The sequence below is a fragment of the Dipodomys merriami genome, unplaced genomic scaffold (assembly GCF_024711535.1).
Source record: "Dipodomys merriami isolate MVZ:Mamm:240054 unplaced genomic scaffold, mDipMer1.0.p SCAF_35, whole genome shotgun sequence".
Lineage (NCBI taxonomy): Eukaryota > Metazoa > Chordata > Mammalia > Rodentia > Heteromyidae > Dipodomys > Dipodomys merriami.
Window position 1 is genome coordinate 10,025,947 of NW_027205048.1, and position 21,813 is coordinate 10,047,759.

The following is a 21,813-nucleotide window of genomic DNA, read 5'->3' on the forward strand; positions in this document are numbered from 1 at the left end:
AAACTTTACAGAATTTTGCAGTTCACTTTCCTCAGAGTCACCTGGACATTTTTGAAGCTCAGATGACGATCAGGAGACAGAGGTGGAAGGGCTTCCTGCTGCAGCGGTGGGTCAAGGTGTGTTGTTACCTGGAGCTCCAGCTCTTATCTCCTCTGCAGAGTTCATGAGAATAGACTCGGACTTGGTAGAAGATGTGTGACATTTTTCTTCTGCAAGTACTACTTCAGACAAACAACTTCTGATTGTAATTACCATGACTATTCTGATGAATCACTTCAAGTTTTGTTAGAATCTTGAAGACAGCAGAAATACCAGGCTTTGTCAGACTTGTGTTAATTCCCTGGCTTCTTATACAAGAGATAGATTGTATGAAGGCAGGAAAACAATGAAAACATGTCTAGCACAAAGCTATATCAACAACTCACTTCATCAATGACAATCTCAGAAATCAAGGGAGAAAGCTGTCAGATCAACAAACTTCATCTCAAGTAAAGAGTGCTGATAACACTGATGATCTAGAATAAACTGCTGTCTTTAGTAACAAGAATTATTCTTATTGTTCTCTTGTTTTACTGTGCACATATGCAAAGGCTGAAGTTGGGAGCTGGTAATCCTAGATACCTAGGAGCTGAGATCTGAGGCTCTCAGGTCCTCAAAGCCAGCTCATAGTAGGAAAGTCCATGAGATTATTATCTCCAATTAACCACAAAAAGCCAGAAATGGCTCAAGTGGTAGAGCACTAGCCTTGAGAAAAAACAACAACAACAACTCTGGGACAGCACCCAGGTCATGAGTTCAAGCCCCAGGACTGAAACAAAAATAAAAATAAAAGGCCTAACAAGTAGTGTGATATTATTCAGTAAAGATTAGGTAAGAGGACAGGTATAATCCCAGCTACTTGGTAAACAGAAATAGGAGAATCACAGTTCAGGGCTAGGCCATGCAAAAAAAAAAAAAAAGAAGAAGAAAAAAATTAACATGATTTTACCTCAGATAACAAACTAGACATGTAGCATATGCCTGTAAATTGAAACTAAACAGGAAGCACAGACCCTAGCTGAAAAATAACTAACGCACAAAGGTCCGAGGTGTAGCCCAAGTGGAATTACATTTTGCTTAGCAAGCACAAGACCCTGTGTCCAAACCCTAGTACCACAAAAGGAAAAAAGAGTGCAGAACTACTAAACATCTGTAAACACAGATATGTGCTATCAGCCTTCTATTTCTAGGCAACAGTAAAGTAGAAGCAACACTCATAGAAGAGAACTCTCAGAAGAGTCAGCAGATTCCAGACTGTCCATTCTACATGTACACATTTGGAAGTTTTATCTTTGTATTAGAAATAGAAATGAAAATTGCTTTGGGAAATATTTGGATGGAGATGTACTTGAAACTGCCCTTGACTCTACCTCATTTATTATATATAATACTTTAAAAAACAGCAGTTGAGCCAGGTACCTGTGACTCAACTATAAGCCTACCTACTCAGCAGACTGAAATCTGAGGAACATAGTTCAAAGACAGCCCAGGCAAGAAAAGTCTAGAAGACTCTTATCTCCAATTAACCACCAAAAAGTTGGTAGTGGAGGCATGGCTCAAGTGGTAGAGCATCAGCCTTTAGCAGAAAAGCTAAGGTAAAGTTCCCAGGCACTGAGGTCAAGCCCCAGTATAGGCACAAAAACAAAACAAAATTGGTGCTTGCCTGTATTTGGATTCGTTAGGGAAAAGTTGCTTTGAATTACTTAGCACCTATATGAAAATCTACCCACTACTAATAACAAGGTGGATTTTACAGCAGTGAAATTCCTGCCTCAGGATTCTAAGAGCTTGTGATGTGCTTCTAGTACACTGTGAAATTAGGATGCAATTCTTCCACAGGCCCTCACTCAAGTGAAAAACTGACCCAAGCACCTGCTGAGGTCAAGACAAAACTGAAGCCAAATTCTCCTGAATGCACAGAAGATAAGAGCAGGAAGAGACTACCTTGAGAAAGTTTCATAATCAAGAAAGCATAGTTTTCTTGGATTTGCCTCTTCCCCAACCCACCAGACTTGAAGAAAGGTGGCCTGTCCCAGAGACCGTTCATATGACAAAACATCAGAACAGCAAGGATGTGTTTCCAAGACTGGGCTCAAGTTCAACTCTGATTACTTCAAAAATAGCATCATTTGAAGAAGCATTTAGAGATCTTCAAAAGTTAATGGCAGCTGCAAAAGATGTTCTTGAAAGAAGGCAGAGCTCTGGGGCCCTAATGGGAATTATCAAGATGTTGAGATCGTCTGTAACATTCTAATCAAGAGGAGGTAAAATTCAAAGTCACCTTAGGGTTTTTCTCAGACTGAGGATCTGGACCTGGCTGCTGCCCACCGACTAAGCTGGAGTCTGTCATCATCAATGCAATGCGTCTGTCTACACAAAAGCCCCAGCTGGATGGTGTAAAGGCATTCAGTGACAAGACCCACCTGCAGATTTTGAATTCCAGAACAACTGCAGATATAATAGAGTAATTGTCAACTTGGTCACTTTTTTTGAGACAAACACAAGGAAATCTAAAGAAATGTAAGTCAAGCAGGGCATCGGTGGCTCACGCCTGTAATCCTAGCTACTCAGGAGGCTGAGAGATGAGGATCCTGGTTCAAACCTAGCCCGGGCAGGAAAGTCCATGAGACACTTATCTCCAATAAACCACCGAATGGGAAGTGGCGCTGTGGCTAAAATGGTAGAGCACTAGCCTTGAGCTGAAGAGCTGAGGGACAGCGCCCAAGCCCAGAGTTCAAGCCTCACCACCACCACCAACAACAACAAAAGTCAAAAACACTTCATACAACTACTTACAAATAATGTTTAAAACATTTTTCAATAATTTTTTTGGTTGGTCACGTGTCTTGAATTCAGGGTCTGGATGCTATTCCTGGGCTTTTCTGCTCAAGGCTAGAGCTTTATCACTTGGAGCCACAGCTCCACTTCTGGTTTTCTGGTGGTTCACTGGAGATGAGTCTATGAGACTTCCAGCCCTGGCTGGCTTTGAGCCGCAATCCTCAGATCTCACCTTCCTGAGTAGCGAGGTTAGGTGGCATGAGTCACCAGTGTCTGGCAAATAAATGTTTCATATGTATGTTTTTAAAAGTTGGGAATCTCAGCAAAGCTCTAAAAAAAATCTACTATATCAGTTGTGGGATAAACTGTGGACTCGATCCTCTGAAGCTGGTAGTCCTTCCACACCTCTACTCCTAGGTTACTGAGCTAGTGTCTCTGAGCAAGGCCAGCCATCTCCTAGTGGTCCAGGACTGGAGTGGCTGTAGCACCTAAGGAAGGCCCAGGGCTCAGCGCTAGCCTCCCCTAGCCCTGAATAAGGGCATGTGACCAAACACTGACAAACCCTAAGAAAGAATTAGGACACAACCACTGCCACCACATTCCACAAACGAACTTGTGCCCTGAGAAACTTGTCGTGCATATAAACCTGATGGAAATGGTACCTCTGCCTCAAGGGATAGTAGAATTTTTGACTTGAGCTCCTATGTTCTATATGTCCTATATTTTGAGGGGGAAGCAGTATTAAGGTTTGAACTCAGGGTTTGAGGGCTGTCCCTGAACTTTTTTTGCTCATGGCGAGCGCTCTACCACTTGAGCCATACCTCCACTTCTGGCTTTTCTGGTGGAAAATTGAAGCGAAGAGTCTCATGGACTTTCCTGCCCTGGCTGGTTTTGAACCACAATCCTCAGGTCTCAGCCTCCTGAGTAGCTAGGATTACAGGTGCTTTCTGACCTTGTATTCCACAGTTGCAGAACTACAGAATAGCAGGCCCTATTTTTATAGGTTACAATTGAATTTATTTTTTTCAAATTTTTATTGTGATTAAGTGGTTACATAATTTCCCAAATTTCACAGTATTGTGGGATAGTGATGCTCAGTTAAAGTCACACATTCTAACTTTCCTGGAGCAAATTGTCTAGCACGGTCTATAACATTTATGAATTCTATGAGCTTTGCGATACAGTTATTTCTTCCACATTGGGTGATCTGTACATTTCTTTTGTTTTGCATAGCATCAGCTGTTCCCTCTTTCCCACTTGTTCCCTCCCTCCCATCGCTGCCATTGAGTTGCCTAGTTCATTTTGGTCAATGTCCAGTGCAGCTGATGGGTCCCGCTGTTATATGTTTTTCCCTGATTCCCTCTAGTTCTGTGTCATCTTCGTGGTTCCCCTCCAGTGTACACATATATACTATACATGTGATCAGCAGCATGGGGTTATTTAGTAGTGATTCAACCAGATGAGTGGAAGTCCTTTGTTCTTAAGTCCTGTTAATTTTGTCGTATCACCTAACATTTTGGATTTAACATCCACTTATCAGGGAGACCATGTGCCGTTTGTCTCTTTGCTCTTGGCTTACCTCGCTCAACATGATTTCTTCTAGCTCCATCCATTTCCCTGCAAATAGCAGGCCCTATTTTTAAAAATAAATAAAGCCAGAAGGGCCTGGGGTGTGGTTCAACTTAGAGCACTTACGTAGCAAACACAAAGCTCTGAGTTCAACCTCTAATATTTCCCAAACAAAAGAGCTCTAAGTAACTTATTTTCATAAGGAAAACTTGTCAACCTAAGTTTCTAATAGCATTTCTGCTTTAGTTTGACTTTTCCTGATCACAAGGAAATGGCCAAGTTCATGTTTACAGATCAGTTAACAACGGCAACCTCTCTTTTGCCAATTGTGCTAGTTACATCCTTTACCTGTTTTTTTTTTTAATTGAAGGGCTTATTTTATTGTGTGTAGCAAGGCAAACCAGAGAGTACCTTATGTATTATCACAAGCTAGGAAACAAAATGGAATAGGTAAGAAAATTCATATAATCTGTATATAGTAACACTGAAGTTGTTTTTGAGACAAGATCTTATCAGGGAGGCAAACTGTCTTTCGGTCTTAGCTCCTATGTGCTGGAGTTACAGGGATATGGCTTCACACCTGGGAGTAACACACAGACACACACATACACGCATACATGCACTCACATATATATAAATACACATATAGGTATACACATGTGTATGTATGTATGTGCACATATGTGTACACACATACATATAGATACAGATATCAAATCAGGTAATGCCTGAGCCATGACTACATGAACACACATACCTTTAAAACCACAACCATCTCACTGCAACCAAGTAGACATCATAACTGGGCCACTTGTATGTTCAGGGCAGACTCAGTCTTCAGTGCAACCAAGTATTGCCTGAGCACCTTGATCGGCAAGTCAAGCAGGAAAACAGTATTTTTTTCTTTCCAGTGCAATTTGACTCCATTTTCAGGTAGCTTTTCTGCCATTTTAAAATGCTCAAATCAGGATCTACCAGGACAAAGACATTACACATACACCATGGATATACATACTTATAATTTCAGAGTATTCAGGTCTGCTTGGCATATATTTTATATATGCCATTATACCTAATGCTGGCAGAATTTTGTTATGGGGAAGATTCTGCCTGCATTACATATAAGGGATAGTTGATAAAGCGCATCCATCTGCCATCAGTGCTTCTAAGGCCTGGGTAATCAGCACACACAATAAGGACAGATACATCTGTCCACTACTCAGCCAGACTCCCTTTCTATCTCCCTCTCCTAATCTTACCTCTTTCTCCCCCTCCTCTTTATGGCTTTCTACTCTTTCTTCCTCTGCAATATAAAAGCACAAAAGATTTGATTTGTTTTTTCATGCATCCAAACATTTCCTGAGCACTTACTGCATGCCAAGTCTTGGGCAGGAAAGACAATGTTGAGTAAACAGGTACAACTCTTGTCTGCTTGGGCTTGGATCCAGTAGTTTCATAAATATAAACACACAAAGACTTACACTTGTGAATACATATAATCCACATACTGTGAAGACCATTATGAAAAGAAAGTAGATAGATTTTTGGTAATGGGGAGGAATTGACTTTACATTGGTACTGGGTAGAGGGCTAAGGAGGGGCTAACATAAAGAATTAACTTGACAAAAAAATGAGAAAGACTATCTAGTCACTGAACACTATGAACAATGGTCTTTAAGTGAAAAACTGCTGCTCCCCCACAACTGAAAGGCAGATGGCAAGATCTGTCTGGATCTTGTAGAAGTTTTGTGGGTCCTCTGGTACCTAAAGCATATCGTGTCAGAATAGTGTCTGCAGTGCAGACAAAGGCCCCCTGGATATGTAGGATCACACGAATATTTCCTCCACACCACGGTCCTTGAATTCTTCCTAGGCCACATTTCTGAAATAGGCAAACACCCTAAGATTTTCTCATAGGATGGTACATTGTCTTGCAACAGCTTGCTCAGATGTTTTGTGTTTAAATGTAAAACCTCTTGGTTTTTCTCTCATTACTTTTCATCTACAACTGGAAATAAAAGGCTACCTACACTGTCTTTGGGAATTGGTAAGTCAAGTCCTATGGCTACTCTTGCAGACAGTGGGCTGGATAAACTTTGTGTGATAGATATCTCATTAAAATTTCTTGGTTGGTCTCACAATGTCTCTGGAGGTAAACCAGGCTTTCCAAAACCGAGGTTTTTAAGAAGCAGAACTCCTCGCTTCATTCAGATGGGAGAAAAAGTTCTCCCTGCAGCCACAGCAGATCTAGGACCTCAGATCTTGTGTCCTCTTTTACTCATTATTTGAAGTTAGGTTTTACTTTGACTTTTTCCTCATTAACCACATCAGTTCTTTGTTAGACATGAGGCTGTGGTTTTGCCTCTCTCGGCTTGCAGTGCTTTCTGTCTTTCTGCTTTTAGGCAATTGTTTTTAGCATCTGGGTTTTGTGCCTTGCTAAAGAAGGCTTACATCCCCAAGATGACAAAAAAAAATACTCTCTTATATTTTCTGCAAATATTATTCTATTCTAGTTCTCTTGTTTTGTTTTACTCTCTGCTCCATCTGGAATTTATCTTCAGCCAGAATTGTTCTTTGCTGACAAAATGTTAGCCTCTGGCGGAGTTTGAGGAGAATGGAACTCTCTGGAAAGGGCCAGTTTGATGGGACACGGGGAAGCACAGCTAGGAAAGAGCCCACTTGCTAGGCAGAGTGTACAGAAGCCACAGCGAGGGGAGGGCAGCAGCTCAGGCCCTTTGGGCCTCCTATCAACTCCACAGCCACTGGCTTGGAATCCAGTACCACGCAGATTTTCTCACTGTTACAATCTCAGTTTACCATTTGTAAAATTGGTATATTAACATTGTCCTAGGAACTAATTTGTTTCTCTGTGTCTCTCACTCCTTCCTCTCTGAAGGATGTAAAATGACTGTTCCTAGGTTGTTGGGATGGTAAAATTAGCTAACAGTCCATGACTTGCAACAGCCTACAACAGTATCTCTCATGGTTGCAGGAGGACCAGCTCCGCCAGGCAGCTCTCACTTGGTGTCCTGGTAGTCGGTGACCCCTGCAGTGGCAGCCAGCGAAGTGCTGAGTGAGCCAGACATCTTCAATAGCTCCCTCAAGTGGTTGGCAGTGGAACTGCCTGTGGGCTGGGGGGGTGGTGCTTCAGGCGGGTAACCTGGAAGCACTTCTCTGAAGAGGTGACCTTTGAGGCTTGATCTGTGAGATGACAGACATGCATGTGCCTGGGGGATAGCCTGTCTCCAGATGAGAGAAAACAATCATGACAGCTCTAATTCTGATTAGACCCCATCGCAACAACCCTGTTGGAAGACATTCGTTCCATGGGCATGTGAACCAAACTGGCCAAAGAATGAGGTACCTAATACTCTCAGCCTTGGAAAAGAGCTTTCCAGAAGAAAAACAGAATGTAGACTGGAGGTGTAACCAGCTTGAGGCCCTGAGATCACATCCCATGCTGCCAAAAAGAAAGAAAACACACTAGAGAAGGGACCAAGAATGTGGTTTTGGAAGACAAGATTGGAGCCAGGACGCTCTTTCATCTGAGAACCACCTCCTTGTATAGCCAGGGCCTTCTCAATGAATTAGGACAGTTCCCCATTCTTCAAGTTATTTTGTTACTGCATTACCTCCAGTGACAAGTCAGTGACAGCTTACCCTAACAGAAATAGCAGGCCCGGAGACAGAATGTAAGATAACAAGACTTCTTTTATAAAGCAAGCCCAGCAGGCATCCGAAACACCCCTTACTCTGTTCCTTTTTCTTTGACATGAACAGCTGCACTAATGTAAGTTTACCCATCAGATTAAAAATAATTTGCTAAATATCACGGTAGAGTTATTTCTAAGTGGCTTCAGTTACCACCGTGACATGCAGAGCTTGTGCTCCCTAGCTAACAGTGGGGTGCGGCTCCACATCAAAACAAGGGCTGGAAGCAAAACTCCAGACAAATTAAACCTGTGTTCGTGTTTCCATTAAGTGGTATTGAAGCCTGGATTACTTAGCTCTTTGTTCATAGTTCTTCATTTTTTCATGGTATAAATAGAATACGGGACCAGAGATTGGAAAGGACTGTGATTCACTGAATTTTATTTCATCTCGACAGAAACTAAAATGTCACCGCTTTGAGTCAGCAATGAACTGGTCTGTTTAGGAAAACATGAAGTTAAGATTCAGTCCCTGCATGAAGAACCCAGAGGTTGGCAGGAAGGGGGAACGCTGATACATAAACAAGGATCCCTTGAGAAAAAGTGAAATGAAATAAGAACTGATGATAGACGCTCAACCTTGGCCATACACAAAAAAATAATTCTGGGAGGACAGGCAATGTAGCTGGGCTTATGGAAGACATAGTCACTAAGCTAGGCCTTCAGCCGCAGGTTAACAAGGTATCAGAGGAAGCCATGTACAGTGGTGTTAGGTCCTAAAGCTCCAAACAACAGAGCCCATGTCATGTGTCTGCTCAGGGAGGACTGTCAACCAAGTGCTCAGATTGCCTCCCCTCCTTGAAATCACCCAGGGAGTTTTCAAAACATCACCCAAAGCTGGGTGTTGGTAGCTCATGCCTGTAATCCTAGCTACTCAGGAGATAAAGATCTAAGAATTGCATTCAAAGCCTGCCAAGGCAGAAAATTCCACTGGATTCTTATCTTTAGTAAGCCATCAAAAAGTCAAAGTAGAGCTATGGCTCAAGTGGGAAAGGGCTAGCCTTGAATATAAAAGCTCAGGAACAACATCCAGACCTTCAGTTCAAGCACCAGCACTGGAACAACAACAACAACAAAAAGCCCACACCTGAGCCATAATCTGCAAAGATCTCAAGCTAAATAGCCTAGAGAGAAAGGGGACTACCACAGAGCTTGACAAGACTGCCAAGATGACACTAATGGATGGCCTATTAGAGTGGGAAACAATTGAGTTACGTTGGGATTTTTGGTTTCTTAGCTTCTGCATATTTTTAACTAGATATTGCACTGTCAAAACAAGTGAATCTTGGGGTATCAGTGGACCTGGGATGCCTTGTAATAAGCCCTCCACGTCACATCATAGAAAGCCAAATCAACAATAATAAGCCCTGTCCCTTATGAGACACTTACTGCTCTATTGACATTCTTTCAAGTGGGTCTTATTATCACCCTGCTGAATACTATACAGCTAATAGCCAGGTCTCTAACTCCACTTTGTGTTTGTTCCATTTTCTCTGGCTATCTGGCTGCAGTATGTTTGATAAATAGTGTGCATGTATAGGCACCTACTAACACCTCATGTCTACAGAAGGGTTACAGTGCCTTCTTGTAAGGAGAAAGTTTCTATTCATGTCTGTAATTTCCTATTGATAAAACATGATTGTCTGGGAAACAGATGCTGAACAGAATTCTGATAAGCCTTCCCAAGATTTTGGACTACTCTGCTCCTACTTACCCAATAGGTTAAAGGGTAATTTAACTATGACCTAAGGTGAAGCTCAAGAATTTAAAAAATCCAACATACAGCATTGTAAAAGCCATAACATCTGACATGAAACTGAACACCATGAAGAAAGCAAAGAAGCAGACAATTGTGACTGTCAAGAAAGAGATTAAATAACCGTAACCCCTCTGTATAGCATCTTTACAATAAAATTATTTAAAAAAGAAAAGAAAAAATCAAGCAGTCAAAACCAATCCAGAGTAACCAAAGGCTTCTGGGGTAAGTTGATGGACTAGAAGTTTCCTCCATGTGGCTTTGTGGGTTAGAAGATAATGAATGACAGGTGAAATTGTAAAGAAAGAGAGAAACAACATCAGGAATTAGGAAAGAAGTGACAGGAGAGCTACAAAGCAGAGAGAAAAACAGAAAAGTGTCACTGAGAAAAGTAGGAAGGTATGCAATTCCAACAGCATCTGAGGGGTGGTGAGCCAAAGATGCAACTCCAAGTAAGCAGGCAGCTGTGGGTAACCACAGACTGGCAGGACAAACCCACAGTGCTCCCTGCATTGCAGAGATTCTGCTGTGGCAGAGACTTCTCCTGTAATGAGACTGGCATTGGAAACAAAATCTACTGCATTGCTCTCCATATTACAGGGCCAAGGCCAAACACTATCCTGAGAGGAACCTGAAAACAAAGAACAATCACAAGTCAGGGAGTCTAGGGACACCATGCCACCGTGTTGAAGTGGAAGATGGCCATGAGGGGCAGTCATGGAGAGGGAGAAAAAGACACAGGCCTGCTGTGAAGTTTAAGGCTGTAGAGGGCATAGTGGTCAGTAGTCTAGTTTCTGTAACAAGGAGTAAGTCCAATCACTTGAGGAATATTGAGAGCTCCAAATTTGTAGGTGGTGATTGCTTCTTGTTACATTTAGTTCTCTGTCTGGTGAAAAACTAGTTCTAAGCCCATGTCCTACGGGTCACTCCATTTCCACAGCTTTCTCCCACCAGCTGGGCAGAGTCTGACAGCAGTGAGACCAACCTAGAGTCAGGTTTCCTCAGTTCTCCTCCTACAAGGCAGAACTCAGGGTGTGTGCGCTCCCTCCAGCCTCCAGCAACACTGAGCCAGTGCCTTTCAACTTGGACATTTGCCTTCCCTGGGCACATAAACTGGGGACCTCTAGAGTGAATGTGCTTGTCCTAATAAGGACAAAGAACCTTTGATTAACAGATACAAAAATTCTCAAGTAAATAACTGCAAACCAAATTCAAAAACATATTAAGATTATATATCATGATCAAGATCAAGTCAGTTTCATGCTAGAAATGCAAGGATGGTTCAACATCTGAAACTCAATGAACAGCACATAAGCAGAATCAAGGGCAAAAATCACATGACCACCTGGAAAGATGCAGGGGAAAAAAACTTTGCCAAAATTCAGCAACCTTTCATGACCAAAAGTTCTGAAGAAACTAAGACTATAAGGAACATACCTCAACATAATAAAGATTATATATGACAAACCCATAACTAACATTGTACTAAAAAGAAAAAAAAACTGAAATTGTTTTCTCTAAATGAGAGAAGTGAGACCACAGTAACCACTGTCCTTATACTTATTCAGTGTAATACCAGAATTCCCAGCCAGAGCAATCCAGAAAGAGAAAGAAAGAGAAAAGATGAATTGAGTTATTGTGAGAGTGTGTGCCAACACTGGGGCTTGAACTCAAGTCCTCATGCTTTCACTTGGCTTTTTGCTACAGGCTTACTCTCAACCATTTGAACCACACTTCCACTTCCAATGTAAGAAATTTAAATAAGGAAGGAAGAAGTTAAAGTATCTTTATTTTCAGATTATATGATCTTATAATTAAAAGGCTTTACACTCTTCACTTTTGGTAGTGAAACAGGATATACAAAAATCAATAATTTTTCTGCATGCCAACAGTGACCAGGCTGGGCAAGAAATCTAGTAAACAGCCTCAAAAAATAAAATTAAAGGGCTGGGAAGGTGGCTCAGTGGTAAAGCGCTTGCCTTGCATGCATGAGGCCCTGGGTTCGATTCCTCAGCACCACATAAGCAGAAAAAAAAAAGCTGGAAGTGGTGCTATGGCTCAAGTGGTAGAGTGCTAGCCTTGAGCTGAAGAGCTGAGGGACAGTGCCCAGGCCCAGAGTTCAGGCCCCACGACTGGACCCAAAAAAAGTAAATAAATAAATAAATAATAAAATAAAATAAAATAAAATACCTAGCAATAAACTAAGGAGGTGAAAGATCTCTGTAATACAAACTATAAAAACTTCAAGAAGAAATTGAGACACTAGGCGATAGAAAGACTTCTATGTCGGTGCATTGGCAGAATTTTGAAAATGGTCAGTTATGAAAGCCATCTACAGGTTCAATGTAATCCCCATAAAAATTCCAATGGCATTCATTGCAGAACTAGAAAAAACAATCCTAAAATTCATATGACACCCAGAATGACCAATGCAATTCAAACCAAAAAGAGTAATAAATGCTAGAAGTATCACAATGTCTGGTTTCAAATTCTACTACAGATCAATAGTAACAAAAACAGCATGGTACTGGTAGAGAAAACAGACATGAAGACCTATAGAACAGAATACAAGGCCCAAAAATTAACCCACAGAGCTACACCCATTTGATTCTTGCAAAAGTGCCAAAAATCCATATTGGAGAAAAAACAGCCACTTCAATGAATGGTGCTGGGAAAACTGGATATCTACCTGTAGAGATTGAAACTATTCCCTTTTACTCTACATAAAAACCAATTCAGAATGGATCCAAGATCTTAATTGTAAGATCTGAAACTTTGAAACCACTCAAGAAAACAGGGAAAACACTGGAAGATACAGGTATTGGTAATTTCTTTTCATATTATTTTTTTTGTGGGTCATGGGGCTTGAACTCTGGGCCAAGGCACTGTCCCTGCACTCTTCAGCTCAAGGCTAGTGCTCTACTACTTTGAGCCACACCACCACTTCCGATTTTCTGGTGGGTAATTGGGGGTAAGAGCCTCACGGACTTTCTTGCCAGGGTTGGCTTTGAACCACGATCCTCAGATCCTCCTGAGTAGCTAGGATTACAGGAGTGAGCCATCAGAGCCTGGCACAGGCAATTATTTTCTGAATAGGATTCCTACTGCTCAGAAAATAAGAGCAAGAATTAACGGATGGCATTGCATCAAATTAAAAAGCTTCAGCAAAGCAGAGGAAGTAATTGCTAAAAAAGACAACCTGCAATTGGGAGAAAATCTTTTTGGTGAGTCACACAAAGGATTATTATCCAAAATATATTTAAAAATTAAATATCAAAAGAATACATAATCCAATTTATAAATAGGCAAATGAACTGAATTCTGCTACTCTCAAAAAAAGTACAAATGTTCGATAAACACATAAAAACATGTTCAAGATCTTTAGCCATCAGGGAATTGCAAATCAAAACTATGTTGAGATTTTTTTCCTCACCCTAGTCAGAATGATTGATCATTTAATCACTAATTCTTTGGGGGGTTTTGTGTGTGTGTGTTGGTCCTAGGGTTTGAACTCAGGGCTTGACAAGTATACCTGAGCTAATTTTCGCAAGGCTAGTGCTCTACCACTTGGGCTACAGCTCTGCTTCTGGCTTTTGGCAGTTAATTGGAGAGAAGAGTCTCACAGACTTTCCTACCTGAACTGGCTTTAAAACATGATCCTCAGATCTCAGCTCCCACAATAGGTAGGATTACAAGCATGGAGGACCAGCGCACAGCTAATCACGTATTTGTATTCCAATCATCATCCCAGCTATCTTCCCACCCACCATCCAGCCAGAACTTAAGTACCACGTATCTCTCCAACATCTATCAACTTTAATGCCTGTTGGTGTCTATCAATCTAGTCCACCATTTGTGTGGCTATTATGTTAGAGTTCTATAGAGAAACAAAACCAATGGTGGGGGGGGGGAGAGGGGAGGAAAGACACATACATATAATAGAGGGAATTTATTGGATCAGCTTACACAGTTAGAAACTAGGTAGAACAAAAACGGCTCTCTGCACGCAGGAAGGGTAGAAACCCCAGCAGGTGCTCAAGCCAAAAAGCTGGAAGCTTCACAAGAAGAACCAGTGATGCAGCCCCAGTCTACACCTCGTGGCCTGGGGTAAGGCAGCACTGAAATATGCGATCACTCAGGAAGAGTGCAGCTTGTACACCCTGGCTGTCTGCCTCATCTTCAATTTTAATTCCATCTGGGCCTGCAGCCTACTTATTGGTGATCTCACATTTAGGGTGGGTCTTTCTCTCACAATTGTTCTCCTACGTGTCAATCATCTCTGGAAACTGCCTTACAGACACACCCAGAAATGTGCTTCGATCATCTAGGCATCTCTTAATCCAGTCAAGTTGACAAAAGATGATCTATCTCAGTTATTTAGTGAAAGAACATTTAGTGAACAGCTATTATATCCTGGGTAATGTGCTAGTTACTAAAAGCATGGCTGAAAAGAAGAAAAGCATGGCCAGCCACTGGTGGCTCATGCCTGTAATCCTACCTACTCAGGAGGCTGAGATGTAAGGATCGAAGTTTGAAGTCAGCCCAAGCAGAAAAGTCCATGAGATTCTTATCTCTAATAAACTACTCGGAAAAAGCTAGAATTGGTGCTGTGGCTCAAGTGGTAGAGCATTAGCCTTGTGCATAAAGAGGCTCAGGGTCAGCACCTAGGCCCATAGTTCAAGCCCCAGGATTGGCAATTTAAAAAAAAAAAGCATGATTCTTGCCCTAGCAGATATATAGCCTGTAAAGAGACAGCAAGCAACTGTACATACACATACACACACACACACACACACACACACACACACACACACACACACACCACACACACACACACATTAAAATTACATTTGTAATAACTGATATACATTTGTGGCTAGTGACATATGAGTTTCTTCAAAACTAGTCTGGCCAGGGAGGCTAAGGAAGGCTTCCTAGAGGAAATGACTTCATTGTTGGAGCGGGACCTCAACAAGGAGTAGGTTGGCCTCAGTGAGTGGGGGAGGAGCTGAGTTGTGTGTCGGCGCGCCTATCTTGGTCAGCTTAGTGGCTATAATACAATAGATAGAATGATTTAGAAACAACTGACTGGAACAACTGGAGGTGTGGCTCAAGTGGTAGAGCACCAGCCATGCATGAAAGAGGCCCTGAGCTCAAGTCTCAGTACTGGTACAAACAGGAGCAACTGACCTTTATTTCTCATCGTCCTGGAGGCTGGAAGTCCACATTCAGAGCGCCTACATGGTCAGGTTCTGGCATGGGCCATCTTCCAGCTGCACACTGCTGACTCCCATCATCCTGGCACAGGACGAGAGCAGCTGGAGCTCTGGTCTTTCTTATAAAAGCGCTAAGGCTGATGGCCTAAGTACCTCCACAAGGTCCTGTCTCCAGATACCCTCCCACTGTGGGGTTAGACTTCAGTTTATACACTTGGGGCAGAGGAGCAGAAACATTCCAAAGCAGGAAGGAAATCACAGAGTGGGCAAAGGCAAGGAGTAACCCCAAGTTCAGAAGCTGCCTGCAAGTGGGAAAAGGAGGTGGCTCGGTCTAAGAAGGGAAGCAAGGATGGACAAATTCTAAATGCAGGCTTCAAGAAGTCTCTACCTTGACTCAAAGGAGGTTATGGAAGGAAGATAGGACACCTGGGAGGATATCAGGAGTCCCTCTTGACCCCTGGTTTGCCAACTTTCCTGTCCCTGCCTTCCCTGTCAGCTGGCTATGTGTTGTGCAAAAGCAAATAAAACACTGGTCAGACCCAGTGTTGGTGACCAGTGTCTGGCTTGACCCAGGAGTAAAATATTTTCTAGGACATGAAACTTGGTTTGGGTAAGCTGAGGCTCAGTACCGTGTCTCCTTATGGAAGGGGATGTCACTACTTTTGGGAGGCAGCTTGAAAGGAAGGAGTTAGACCAAATGTCCAGAGAGTGGACTGGGTGCACAACCCCGGTGCCCGGTGCTGGCCTATGTGAACCTGCATTGCATGTGGAGGAGCCCCATGTATGGCCCTCCATTCACACTGTGCCTTTGTCACTGCTGCCGCCCCAGACCCCACAAAAGCCTCCCAGGATATAGAAAATCACTCAGGTATTAAGATCAGATATTACAGATGAGGAAATTGAGCCTAGATCATAGGGACGAGAAGGAGGCAGGTGAGGAAAAGGACATCTACTCTTTGAATTCAGTGGCCCTCAGAGTTCTGCAGGAGGAGGTGAGAGAAAGGAGAAAGCTGTCCACACAGAGGTCTGCCCTTCCAGAATGTTCTCTCTCAGAATCCTTGTCTTTGCCTCTTTCCCACGCCCTACCTGATTTTGCAACAACGGCGCCTTTCCATTTTGCAACAAGGTGCCTTACAAGATATGAACTTGCTGTTGAAGGGACTTCTAAGATAAATGGATACAAGTGCTCTAAAATGTAAAATCTAAAGAGATGAAGCCACAAAGTCATAGAACAAGCTGAGCTCGGTGTGGGAACAAGACAAGAAACAGGAGCCACACAATCTCAAGGACAGAAGGCCTTCGCAGAGCAGCCACTGGACAGACCTTCAAGGATGGAGCCAGCAGACTCTTGGAGCTCCTCTTCTGTGTCATACGGTGTGAGTCCAGATCACAGCTGAGGTAGATCTTCAGTCCCACCCAGCCCCACACAACCCAACTCCCCAGTGGAGAGAGGAATGGTACCCAGGTTGCTCTTTAAGAACCTAGCATGGGCTGGGAAGGTGGCTCAGTGGTAGAGCACTTGCCTTGCATGCATGAGGCCCTGCGTTCGATTCCTCAGCACCACATAAGCAAAAAGAAAAAAAAGCCAGAAGTGGCGCTGTGGCTCAAGTGGTAGAGCACTAGCCTTGAGCTGAAGAGCTGAGGGACAGCACCCAGGCCCAGAGTTCAGGCCCCACAACCGGACCCCCCTCCCCAAAAAAAAGAACCTAGCAAGTTATGTGGTTCACATAGATAAGTGAGCATAACATGTTATTAAACATATGAGAGAAGTTTATCAAGGGCATTGGCAATAAACTCTGCTGCAGCTGTTTTCCAAGTGATGTACATACTTTTTTTCCTGTGATTATTATATAGAGCCTTGGAATAGCACCTTGTAACGAACACATCTGTGTCTGGATTTGTGTGTGTGTGTTTTTTTTTTTAATTCGGATATATATATGGTGCTCACTTTAGGATCAGCAGTGTTGACCACTTATACTGCGGTGCTGTATCATAGCATTAGTAGTGGTATGTGATTGGGTGGCCCCCTGGGTATACAGATGTCTGCTGAGTGGGGTCTTAACTCACCTGTTGGTAAGTGGATGCCTGTGCATGTGTTGTATGTCATAGTATATCATCACATAAAAGGAGGGAGCTAGAAACCATTACACCAAGATAATACTGTGGGCTGGAAATGTGGCTTACTGGTAGAGTGCTTGCCTAGCATGTACGAAGTCCTGGGTTTGATTCCTCAGCACCACATAAACAGAAAAGGCTAGAAGTGGCACTGTGGCTCAAATGATAGAGTACTAGCCTTAAGCAAAAGAAACTCAGGGACAGTGCCCAGGCCCTGAGTTCAGGGCCCTTAGTTCAATCTCCAGAAGTAGCAAAAAAAGAAAAAGAAAGACTAATACTGTGCCTCTTTTTGCATAGAGTTACAGTAGTGTATTAAATATTGTGGATGGGGAAAAAGTTTTGTATTTTTCTGTATGTATGTGATTATATATTTGCTTATATATATGAACATTATGTATAGGTATGTAATTATGTACTTCTGGCAAGTCTCTGTATTTAAAGATATATGACTATCTTGACACCAATTTTACCAAGACCTGTGAAAATTAAAATATCCCTACCAAGTAGGGATATCTCAGCTGATTTGGTCACTAGTTTCCAATTCTGTTTTGTTTTTCTTCCTCACTGTGTAAACATTTGCAGGAATGTGACAAATGGGGAAATAAGCCAAATAATAAAGTGACAAACAGAACATATGCGCCTCATATGTGGAAGCTAGATCTAAAATACATCTAAAATGATAGCTTATACCAGGCTCTATGGATTTACACACAAACAGACTAAAGGAGAGTATACGTAGGAGAGGAATCCAAAGATGTAACTGCTCTGAACATCTAAAGTACTGTTTACCAAAACAAAATCCAAGAAATGGAAAAATGGGTTTGGTTTTGTTTTTTCTTTAGTTTTTGGCAGGGAAGACACAGGGAGAACGTAAATGGAGGGAGGGGTGAACAAATGCAGCCATTGTCTTCAATATATACTACATAAAAATGAACTCTGTAACTTGTAGGTAGGGATGGGAGGAGGAAAATGGGAGAAGGCAAGCAAGGGGTGAAATTGCCCAAGAAGCAGTCTAAGTGAACCTGACTTAGGAAATTTTTAACTCCTTTGGACAACTCCTTAGAAATAACATTTTTTTTTTCCAGGGCTGAGGACCGAACCCAGGGCCTTTCGCGCGCCGGGCGGGCGCCCTTCCGCTGGGCTAAACCCCCAGCCCCAGAAATAACAATTTTTAAAAAACTATTTTTTTAAAAGGAACCCAATGAGTAGTTCTGGTGATGACCCAGGTCTGAAAACGTTCTGCAGCCCATTTTGGTGGCCCTGCCTAGCTGTAACACACACATAGAGTCTGTCAGCAGAGTCTCAGGAGGCTGCACCTTACAAGATGGACAGAATAATGTGTCCATTTCACACACAAGATAACTGAGCCTGACTGAGATCAGCTACTTCATGACTCCTTATGAAACCAGTCTTGGTTAGCATGCCCTCCAACCCAGATCCTCCGCCCCTCCCTCAAAACCAGTTGATCTGGCCAGGCCTAACTGCAGCTAGCCTTCAGCCCCAGCCTTTCTTTCCACTTTACTTCCCAGAGCCATGTTTTACCCCTAGCCCCCAACTACATCAAGGAATGCTACCTAACTGTAACTGTTGCAGTCAGAAAACCCCACCATGGCTATGTGTCATCTTTAGTGTTCGGCTGCACACGCATGCAGAGGACTTCCCATCTTCCCACTCCTAGCTCCCCTGAATATAAATTTGACCCTGAACAAAGGACAGACACCATTTCTCCCTCTCCCAGGGGAAAGGTGGCCTTGTCAGCCCCTGCTGGCAATAAACTGTTTCTCCAGTACTTAGGTGTATCTGTGTAGTTTTCTGGGAGGGGGCTTACAGTCTTAAACTCCAAATCCTGGAGTTTCACATGGCAAGTCTGGCCACTCGCCCCTCTATAGCAAATAAAGAGATGAGTTGTCCCATCTTCAGGGCACCCATAAGCTTTAGAATTAAATATAGATTGATTAGGGCAGAGGGAAAAACACATGCGTAATAACAGTCAAAGGTGTGGCCACTTGATCAGATCAGCATCTCAGTCTCTGTTTGGAGAAGGTCTAGAGAAGTTATGGCTGTCAATATTTAAGACAGGGTAAACAGATCCTTGTTTCCTAAAGGATGGCCAGTTCAGAGGAAGTTTTGCTATTCCTTTCCCTGGGGCAGTTTTCTCCAAACTGCTTGTAAAAATGTTATCAAGTAGTCCTGTCCTTCCTGGATTCCCAGGTGATTACCTCTGACTGCAGAGGGAATGGCTCAAAGCAAATGCAACATAGATACCAAATAGGAGCCAGGGTGTCAAGCTTTTCTCTTGTTTTTAGTTTATTTGTGGGCCCAAGTCAGGAGTTGGTGCTTCTCAGCAAAAGCAGTATAAGTTCCTATTACAGTTTCACTTGGCTCTTATTCCATTCCAGAGCCCAAACAGCATCAACCCCACGCTCCTAAATGACACAACTCCACAGGGTCAGCACACTTTTCTGTGAAGGACCACAGCAAAGAGCTTGGCACTGGTGGTCCACTCCGCCTCAGCCGCAGCTGCCTCAGCAACTCTGCCACCAACAGAAGCCTCAGATACTGCGAGAGGGAGAGGGGTGCACTGGTCTCCAAAAAAGTCAGAAAAAAATACGCTGGAAATAGAAATGCAGATACTTTACCTATAAGATAGCCTTCTGTTGATTCTCCTAACTATTTAAAAACATAAACATCATTCTTAGCTCACAGAATGTAACAGAATGGTCATCAGGCTAGACCTCACCCCCACAGCCATAATGTACTGACCCTTGCAATTCATCCGTCCATTGATCAAGCAAGCAGCTTTCCATAGGAATGAGCTGAAGGGTCTGGGCTCAGGGGAGAGTGATTCCCTTGAACCTCTACTTAACTCTGTCCTTGTCCCTCATTTATCCTTAGGCCTACCTAAGGCCCTAGCCCTGACCACTTTCTCAGGTATGTACTGGCACTTCAGACCTGAACTATCTACTTCTCCTCCACCCAGCTTCAGCAAAGGTCCTTCCATAGGGCCCCACCAATGCCATACTGCCCTTCCAGGCAATCAGACACCTTGAAAAAAACCATCTAGAAATACAAGGTAAGACCAAGTACTTTAGGGGGTGGTGGGGGACACACGTAGCCCTGGGCAAGCCTGCTGAACTCTGGACAAGTCACATTGTCTACCCACTTTTCAAATGGCCTCTTCTGCATCTTATCCTCAAGTTCTCATGACACAGAACTCTCTTTTCAGTAGATTATTTTAGCTACAGAGCCAGTTCTATAATCTCTATCCCCTGGGGTCAAGTTCAAAGAGAATTCCAATGTGATTAGGTAAACATATGCAAGTAGTAGATTTATGTGCTACTGTGTTATTCTTTGTGATGTTGGCTTTGGGGGCAGGGAGTTTTAAGAGCTCCTTCGTGTTCTGTTTATTTCCTGAGAAATTAACTCATCGGTCCCCACTGTGGATGAAAGCTCTTCTGGGGACATGGACAGGCAGTTATGGTTCTCTCGGTTGAAGAGGAGGAGATGAGAAGATAATTAACAAGAAAAGAGCTGCGGTGATGAATCCTGGCTGTTTGTAAACGCAGGTGGTTCATGGAGAGGAGCGGAAGTGAGCTTCAGGTATTTCAGACCACCACTACAGTGAAACTGAACTGTAAATGGTACCTGGAGCGGTAGACTGGAACTGCCCCATGCAGGGAGTTAATGGAAACGTGGAGAGCCTTTTTCCTTTAACAAAGTACTTCAGCAATTATCTTCACACCCCCACAGCGCTAGGGGACCCTGCAGGCTGCTGGGTTACCCAGGCATTTAGAGGCAAATAAATTCCCTGACAGCCTTTGCCTGCCAGATGCTCTGGTCCTGATTTTGTACTGGCAACAAAAGATGTCTAGGACCTGAACTGCACTACAGCCACCCAAAACTCTGGTCGGGGACTCTGTTCACAGCCCTTTTTCTCTGCCTAAGCACCACTGGATGTTCCTACCTTCTAAACACAAAAATCCCACTTTACAGTTGATAAAAATTGAGACTTGGAAGGCTGATAAGGCAGAGCTAGGGCTGGAAATCTAGTCATCTAATTCTACATCTTGTGCTCTTTTCATTCTGCCCCAGTGATATGACTCATGAAATACTCTTATGCCTCAGCCCTCAAAGCAAACTAAGGCAAACTCTGAGCTCAGTCCAGGCTCACTGGAAATGAGGAAATAGCATGGCACTAGCCTTGAACAAGAAACTAGGTAAAATAGGAAGTGACTGACCACATGGAAATTGCATGAAAGCCATCTTGCCTTGGGAGAGGACCAAGGCAGTGATGGAGTCCCTGTGGAAACCATTGGCCCCAGGCATGGAGGGTTGGAGCAGGGAGAGTTAGGGCTAGATCTGTTGTTTGCATTGTTGGTCTCCCAGGCAGCCTATGTGATGTCATGGCTGGATTTTACAGGGAGTAGAATCTAGTAAGAGAAAGGTGGTTTGGCACCTACTCAGCAGCAGCCAGGCTGAAGAGCGGGAGGATTGAAGTCCCAGGCTGGCCCCAGGCAAAAGAAAAAGTGGTATGGAGGGAGGGGAAGCCCTACTGAAATGAAATAACTAAAGCAAAAAGAGTGAGGGTATGGCTCAAGTGTTAGAGCACCTGCCTAGGAAGCATGAGGCC

The 21,813-nt window shown here is 43.1% G+C and overlaps 1 long non-coding RNA gene and 1 pseudogene across 1 annotated transcript in view; one reads left to right on the top strand and one right to left on the bottom strand.

Moving 5' to 3' along the window:
* The window catches only part of LOC138803921 (uncharacterized), a 56,612-nt gene that overhangs the window by 21,170 nt on the left and 13,629 nt on the right, over positions 1 to 21,813 (bottom strand). The gene's annotated exons all lie outside the window — the stretch shown is intronic.
* On the top strand, positions 63 to 2,307 carry LOC138803846 (transcriptional protein SWT1 pseudogene; annotated as a pseudogene).